Here is an 8,426-nt window from a genome sequence, read left to right as displayed (position 1 = left end):
CTACACAGAAAACCCTAAAGATATCACCAGAAAATTACTAGAGCTAATCAATGAATACAGTAAAGTTGCAGGATATAAAATTAATACACAGAAATCCCTTGTATTCCTATACAATAATAATCAGAAAACAAAAAGATAAATTAAGGAAACAATCCCATTCACCATTGTAACGAAAAGAATAAAATACTCAGGAATAAATTAACCTAAAGAAACAAAAGACCTAAATATAGAAAACTATAAACACTGATGAAAGAAACCAAAGATGACACAAATAGATGGAGAAATATACCATGTTCGTGTATTGGAGGAATCAATATAGTGGAAATGAGTAAACTACCAAAAGCAATCTATAGATTCAATGCAATCCCTATCAAGCTACCAACAGTATTTTTCACAGAACTAGAAAAATAGTTTCACAATTTGTATGGAAACACAAAAGCCTTGAATAGCCAAAGCAATCTTGAGAAAGAAGAATGGAAGTGGAGGAATCAACCTGCCTGACTTCAGGCTCTACTGCAAAGCTACAGTCATCCAGACAGTATGGTACTGGCACAAAGACAGACATATAGATCAATGGCACAAAATAACAAGCCCAGAGATAAATCTACGCACCTATGGACATCTTATCTCTGACAAAGGAGGCAAAAACATACAATGGAGGAAAGACAATCTCTTTAACAAGTGGTGCTGGGAAAACTGGTCAACCACCTGTAAAAGAATGAAACTAAATCACTTTCTAACACCATACACAAAAAAAAAATAAAAATGGATTAAAGATATAAACATAAGTCCAGAAACTATAAAACTCCAAGAGGAAAACACAGGCAGAACACTCTCTGACATATATCATAGCAAGATCCTCTATGACCCACCTCCCAGAGTAATGGAAATAAAAATAAAAATAAACAAATGGGACCTAATTAAACTTAAAAGCTTTTGCACAACGAAGGAAACTATAAGCAAGGTGAAAAGACAGCCTTCAGAATGGGAGAAAATAATAGTGAAAAAAGCAACTGACAAAGAATTAACCTTAAAAATATACAAGCAGCTCATGCAGCTCAATAGCAGAAAAATAAATGACCCAATCAAAAAATGGGCCAAAGAACTAAACAGACATTTCTCCAAAGAAGACATACAGATGGCTAACAAACACACGAAAAGATGCTCACTATCACTCATTATCAGAGAAATGCAAATCAAAACCACAATGAGGTACAATCTCATGCTGGTCAGAATGAGTGCCATCAAAAAGTCTACAAACAATAAATGTTGGAGGGGGTGTGGAGAAAAGGGAACCCTCTTACACTGTTGGTGTGAATGCAAACTAGTACAGCCACTATGGAGGACAGTGTGGTGATTCCTTAAAAAACTGGAAATAGAAATGCCATACGACCCAGCAATCACTGCTGGGCATACACACCAAGGAAACCAGATTTGAAACAGACACGTGTACCCCAACGTTCACTGCAGCACTGTTTACAATAGCCAGGACATGGAAGCAACCTAGATGTCCATCAGCAGACAAATGGATCAGGAAGTTGTGGTACATATACACAATAGAATATTACTCAGCTATAAAAAAGAACACATTTGAGTCAGTTCTAATGAGGTGGATGAAACTGGAGCCTATTATATGGCGTGAAGTAAGTCAGAAAGAGAAACATCAATATAGTATATTAACGCATATATATGGAATTTAGAAAGATGGTAACAATGACCCTATATGTGAGACAGCAGAAGAGACACAGATGTAAAGAACAGTCTTTTGGACTCTGTGGGAGAAGGCGAGGGTGGGATGATATGAGAGAATAGCACTGAAACATGTATATTACCATATGTAAAATAGATGACCAGTGCAAGTTCAATGCATGAAGCAGGGCACTCAAAGCTGGTGCTCTGGGACAACCCAGAGGGATGGGATGGGGAGAGAGGTGGGAGGGGGTTTCAGGATGGGGGGACACCTGTACACCCGTGGCTAATTCATGTTGATGTACGGCAAAAACCACAATATTGTAAAGTAATTAGCCTCCAATTAAAATAAATTAATTAAAAAAGAAGAAAGCAGGAATAGTAAAGGTAAGGAGAAAATTAAGGCTCAAACACTAAACAAGATCAAAAAGGACATTGTGTATGATAAAAACATATAATTAAGAATATATAATTTTTATACATTTATGTTTATTAAGTAACACAGATGCCAAAATAGGCAAAAAAACACTATAGAAATGCAAAAAGAATATAATAAAAATGCAGTGTTAGAGGAATGCTTCAATTCATGTCTTTCAGAACTATTATACATCTAAGAAGCAAAAAGTTAGCAGAAGCATGGATGAGGTGATTGATTCAACTAACTATTTGGGGTAACAAATACGTAGAGAGTGTGACATTCTTCAAATGGAAAATATACATTTTGCTTCTATGTACATGAAACACAGAAATAGGTCAGGTACATGGCCACAAAGAAAATCTCATTAAATCTTTAAGGAATAATGAAAGAGTGACACTTTAAAATGTAGACTATTTTAAATGTGGAAAGAAAAACATTCAACTAGAAACCCCTTAAAGAGGATATTAAAAGGGGAATTATTGCCTAATGAAAAAGAGAACATTTCATATTAAAATTTACAGGATACAGTGAAAGCAGGGTTTAAAGGAAAATTTATAGCCTTAAATATCTTCATTATTCTAAAAACTGTCTAAAAATGAAGGACCTATAACCAATGTTAAGAAATTAGAAAAAAAAAAAATAGCAAAGTACTAAAACCCAGAGAAATCAGAAGAGAAAATCAGTATAGATAAAAGCGCAGAGTGAATAAGTGTCCCTCCCCCAAAATAGTTCAAAGGAAAACTAAATGTAAAAGCTGGAACTTACAAAAGATAAATAACAAGGTCTTGCAAGCCCCCTTGCAAGGCAGATCAAGGGGAAAAGGAAGCAGCAGCAGTTCACAATAGAGGAACAAGAAAGGTGAGAAAACCACAGATTCAGTAGAAATTAATAGAACTATGAGGGAATTCCCTGGCAGTCCAGTGATTAGGACACCATGCTTTCACTGCCAAAGTCCCAGGTTCAATCTCTGGTCAGGAAACTAACATCCCATAAGCGGCATGGCCAAAAAAACAAACCTATAAGAAACAGTAACATGTAATTGTAAACAATGTATAGGAAATGGATGATTTCTTTGCAAAACTGAAGCCAGCAAAACAGATCAACCTATTAAGATCAATTACCATGGATGAGGTTGGAAAGGAGAGTAGCTGTCCACCATGAAAAATGCACCAAGACCACACAGGCCCACAGATGAGGTTTGGGGAAAAATGGGTCTGCTGCTTTTTGTACCTGCTTCTCTCTAACTGAATGTATACACAAATGATGTATGGCTCCTATCAAAATGCAGATTTGAATCCAGTAGGTCCACTGGACCCAAGACTCTGCATTTCTAACCAGTTCCCAGATGAGGCAGATGCTATTGGTACATGGACTCCACTTTGAGTAGCAAAGATTTAACTATTTTAGGCAGTGGAAAAAAAAAAAAAAAAGGGAGATTGGTTCAAGATGGCAGAGAAGAACATGCACTCATTTCCTCCTGCAAGAGCACCAAAATCACAACTAGTTGTCAAAACCACCATCAAATATGAGGACACTGGAACCCATCAAATAAAGTTTTCCCAAGTCCAAAGACAAAGGAGAAGCTTCAATGAGATGGTAAGAGTGGCACAATCCCATACTGGCCAGGTGGGTGACCCACAATCTGGAGAACAACAATATCAAAGAAGTTCTCTTACTGTTGTGAAGGTTCTGAGCCCCATGTCTGGCTTCCCAGCCTGGGGATTGGAAAAAGGGACTGAGAATCCCCAGGGAATCTGACCCTGAAGGCCAGCGGGATTTGATTATAGCACTTGCACAGGACGGGGAGGGTGATGGGGGTCAGAGACTCCAGTCTCAAGGGGTACAGACCAAATCTTGCCTGCACTAAGACCCAGAGGAAAGGAGCAGTGACCCCACAGGAAACTGAGCCAGACCTACATACTAGTGTTGGAGGGTCTCCTGCAGAGGTCTGGGTGGACAGTGGCTCATCATGAGGATGGGAGCCCACCAGTCCTAGGAGGTGTCCTTGGTGTGAGCCCTCTTGGAGGTCACCATTAACCTGATCATACACTCTGTAGACCCCAGGGCTGGGTCACCTCAGGCCAAACAACTAAGAAGGAAGAAGCACAGCCCCAGCCATCAGCAGACAATCGGATTAAAGTTTTACTGAGCATGGCCTTGCCCACCAGAACAAGATCCAGTTTTTCCCACCGCCAGTCTCTCCCATCAGGAAGCTTACAGAAGCCTCAGCCTCATCCACCAGAGGGCATACAGAAGCAGCAGGAAGAATCACAATCCTGCAGCTGCCAGAGTGAAAAGCACATCACAAATGAAAAGGCAGAGTTATGTCCCAGATGAAGGGACAAGATAAAACCCCAGAAAAACTAAATGAAGTGGAGATAGACAACCATTCAGAAAAAGAATTCAGAATAATAACAGTGAAGATAATCTATGATCTCAGAAAAAGAATGGAGAAGATGCAAGAAATGTTTACCAAAGATCTGGAAGAACTAAAGAACAAACAGAGATGAACAATACACTGGAAGGAATCAATAGCAGAATAACTGAAGCAGAAGAATGGAAAAGTGACCTGGAAGACAGAATGGTGGAAATCATTGCCTCAAAACAAAATATAGAATAAAAAATTTTTTAAAAATGAAGACAACATAAGAGATCTCTGAGACAACATTAAAAGCACCAACATTTGCATTGTAAGGGCTCTAGAAGGAGAAGAGAGAAAGGACCTGACAAAATATTTGAGGATGTAATAGCGGAAAACTTCCCTAACATGGGAAAGGAAAGAGTCAACCCAAGTCCAGGAAGCACAGACAGTTCCAGGCAGGATAAACCCAAAGAGGAATACATCAAGACACATAGCAATCAAACTGACAAAAATGAAAGACAAGATGAAATATTAAAAGCAACAAGGGAAAAATGACAAATAATATACAAGGGATCTCTAGAGATCTCAAGAAAATTAGAGATACCAAGGGAACATTTAACGCAAAGATGGGCTCGATAAAGAACAGAAATGGTGTGGACCTAACAGAAGCAGAAGATATTAAGAAGAGGTGGCAAGAATACACAGAAGAACTGTACAAAAAAAGATCTTCACAACCAAGATAATCACGATGGTGTGATCACTCACCTAGAGCCAGACATCCTGGAATGTGAAGTCAAGTGGGCCTTAGAAAGCACCACTACGAACAAAGCTAGTGGAGATGATGGAATTTCAGTTGAGCTCTTTCAAATCCTGAAAGATGATGCTGTGAAAGTGCTGCACTCAATATGCCAGCAAATTTGGAAAACTCAGCAGTGGCCACAGGACTGGAAAAGGTCAGTCTTCATTCCACTCCCAAAGAAAGGTAATGCCAAAGAATGCTCAAACTACTGAACAATTGCACTTATCTCACACGCTAGTAAAGGAATGCTCAAAATTCTCCAAGCCAGGCTTCAGAAATACGTGAACCGTGAACTTCCAGATGTTCAAGCTGGTTTGCGAAAAGGCAGAGGAACCAGAGATCAAATTGCCAACATCTGTTGGATCAGAGAAAAAGCAAGAGAGTTCCAGAAAACATCTATTTCTGCTTTATTGACTATGCCAAAGCCTTTGTGTGGATCACAATAAATTGTGGAAAATTCTGAAAGAGATGGGAATACCAGACCACCTGACCTGCCTCTTGAGAAACCTATATGCAGGTCAGGAAGCAACAGTTAGAACTGGACATGGAACAACAGACTGGTTCCAAATAGGAAAAGAAGTACGTCAAGGCTGTATATTGTCACCCTGCTTATTTAACTTATATGCAGAGTACATCATGAGAAACGCTGGGCTGGATGAAGCACAAGCTGGAATCAAGATTGCTGGGAGAAATATCAATAACCTCAGATATACAGATGACACCACCCTTGTGGCAGAAAGTGAAGAGGAACTAAAAAGCCTCTTGATGAAAGTGAAAGAGGAGAGTGAAAAAGTTGGCTGAAAGCTCAACATTCAGAAAACTAAGATCATGGCATCTGGTCCCATCACTTCATGGGAAATAGATGGGGAAACAGTGGAAATAGTGTCAGACTTTATTTTGGGAGGCTCCAAAATCACTGCAGATGGTGATTGCAGCCATAAAATTAAAAGACGCTTACTCTTTGGATGGAAAGTTATGACCAACCTAGATAGCATATTCAAAAGCATAGAGATTACTTTGTCAACAAAGGTCCGTCTAGTCAAGGCTATGGTTTTTCCAGTGGTCATGTATGGATGTGACAGTTGGACTGTGAAGAAAGCTGAGTGCCGAAGAATTGATGCTTTTGAACTGTGGTGTTGGAGAAGACTCTTGAGAATCCCTTGGACTGCAAGGAGATCCAACCAGTCCATCCTAAAGGAGATGAGTCCTGGGTGTTCATTGGAAGGACTGATGCTGAAGCTGAAATTCCAGTACTTTGGCCACCTCATGCGAAGAGTTGACTCATTGGAAAAGACCCTGATGCTGGGAGGGATTGGGGGCAGGAGAAGGGGATGACAGAGGATGAGATGGCTGGATGGCATCACCGACTCGATGGACATGAGTTTGAGTGAAGTCCAGGAGTTGGTGATGGACAGGGAGGCCTGGCATGCTGTGGTTCATGGGGTCGCAAAGAGTTGGACATGACTGAGCTACTGAACTGAACTGAATATACAATGGAACTCCCATAAGGTTATCGGATGATTTCTCAACAGAAAACTCTACAAGCCAGAAGGGAATGGCACGATATATTTAAAGTGATAAAAGGGAAGAAACTACAACCAAGAATACTCTACCTAGCAATACTCTAGTTCAGATTTGACAGAGAATCAAAAGCTTTATAGACAAGCAAAAGTTAAGAGAATTCAGCACCATCAAACCAGCTTTATTATAACAAATGCTAAAGGGACTTCTCTAGGCAGGAAACACAAGAGAAGGAAAAGATTTACAAAAAACAAACCCCCAAAATTATGAAAATCATAATAGGATCATATATATCGATAATTATCTTAAATGTAAATGGATTAAATGCACCACCAAATCACACAGACTGGCTGGGTGGATGAAAACATCTGCATGTATTCACTTATACTTACCATATCACTCTACTTAACCTCCCAAATTGTATATAATTATTTTATATTGTTAGGTTAATCATGTTTTCATTATGGATTGCAATTATATTTTATTTTTGTCTGGCTATTGACTATGAAAACTGATAAACCATCTTTTACTATTGTGATTTGTTGTTAGTCATTCATTTTGCTGTAGTCACTCAGTCGTGTCCGACTCTGCAACCCCATGGACTATAGCCCGCCAGGCTTCTCTGTCCATGGAATTCTCCAGGCAAGAATACTGGAGTGGGTTGCCATGCCCTTCTCCAACTACTGTGATTATGCAACTATTATTCATTTTAATACCACTGTATCATGATGGGGCAACAGAAAATATTAACACTAGAATTCTGTATCACTAAAACTACCATTTAATAGAAAAACCTGTATTCACTTTTTAAAATCCACATGCACATTAGAACTATCTTGGAATTTTTTGAAAAGTACAAAAATGGCCAGCTATTGCTTTTCTTCCTCCAAACCTTCAAGTGTGAGTCTAATGAGCAGCCATGTTTAAAAACAACTAGATTACATGATGATATTTTACTTCTATCTACTTTGTTTCACTTTTTCTATTTCATATTGAGTGCTCTCATTTGTTTGTCCACTTATCCTTCTCATTTTTCTGTTGTTCTTTCTCAAGCCTTTATCTAGTAGAAAAGCTTTTGTATACACATATATATAGTATATATAATATATATCTATTTTTGAAAACTTATGAATTTTTGCCTACCAAAAAAACTTACAGGACATTTTGGTTCCACTTGTTTAAGTGTGAATAGAATGCTAGATTTCTAATTTATATTGACTCAAAACTTTGATATTGTTCCATTTATACTGATATCTAGTGTTACTGCTAAAAGTCTAGAAAGCTTATTATCTTAGTGATTTTTTTAAAAAAAATTTAAATGAGACTTAAAACTTCTAATCCAATTCTGAGAATATAAAGAAATACTATGTTGTAAAAAAAAAGAAAAATAAGAAATTAACATGTGATATATTAACTAAAATACAGATTTTTATCCTAATTTCACAATATTTTATACTAGCATCCATTATTTGCTTTTATATCTTATTCAAGAGTCTACATTGTATTTAGTTGCATTGAGCAGCTTCAGATGCATGCAACAAATTCTAACAAATTCTCTTTTCATTTTTATTCTGTTACAATTATTTTCTAATTTTGTTATGGCTTTTTTAGATACACGCATCATTTATAAGTGGACA

The sequence above is a fragment of the Bubalus kerabau genome, chromosome X (genome assembly GCF_029407905.1).
Source record: "Bubalus kerabau isolate K-KA32 ecotype Philippines breed swamp buffalo chromosome X, PCC_UOA_SB_1v2, whole genome shotgun sequence".
Taxonomy (NCBI): Eukaryota; Metazoa; Chordata; class Mammalia; order Artiodactyla; family Bovidae; genus Bubalus; species Bubalus kerabau.
The sequence above is the reverse complement of the archived record's forward strand: the minus strand, read 5'-3'. Positions refer to the sequence as shown.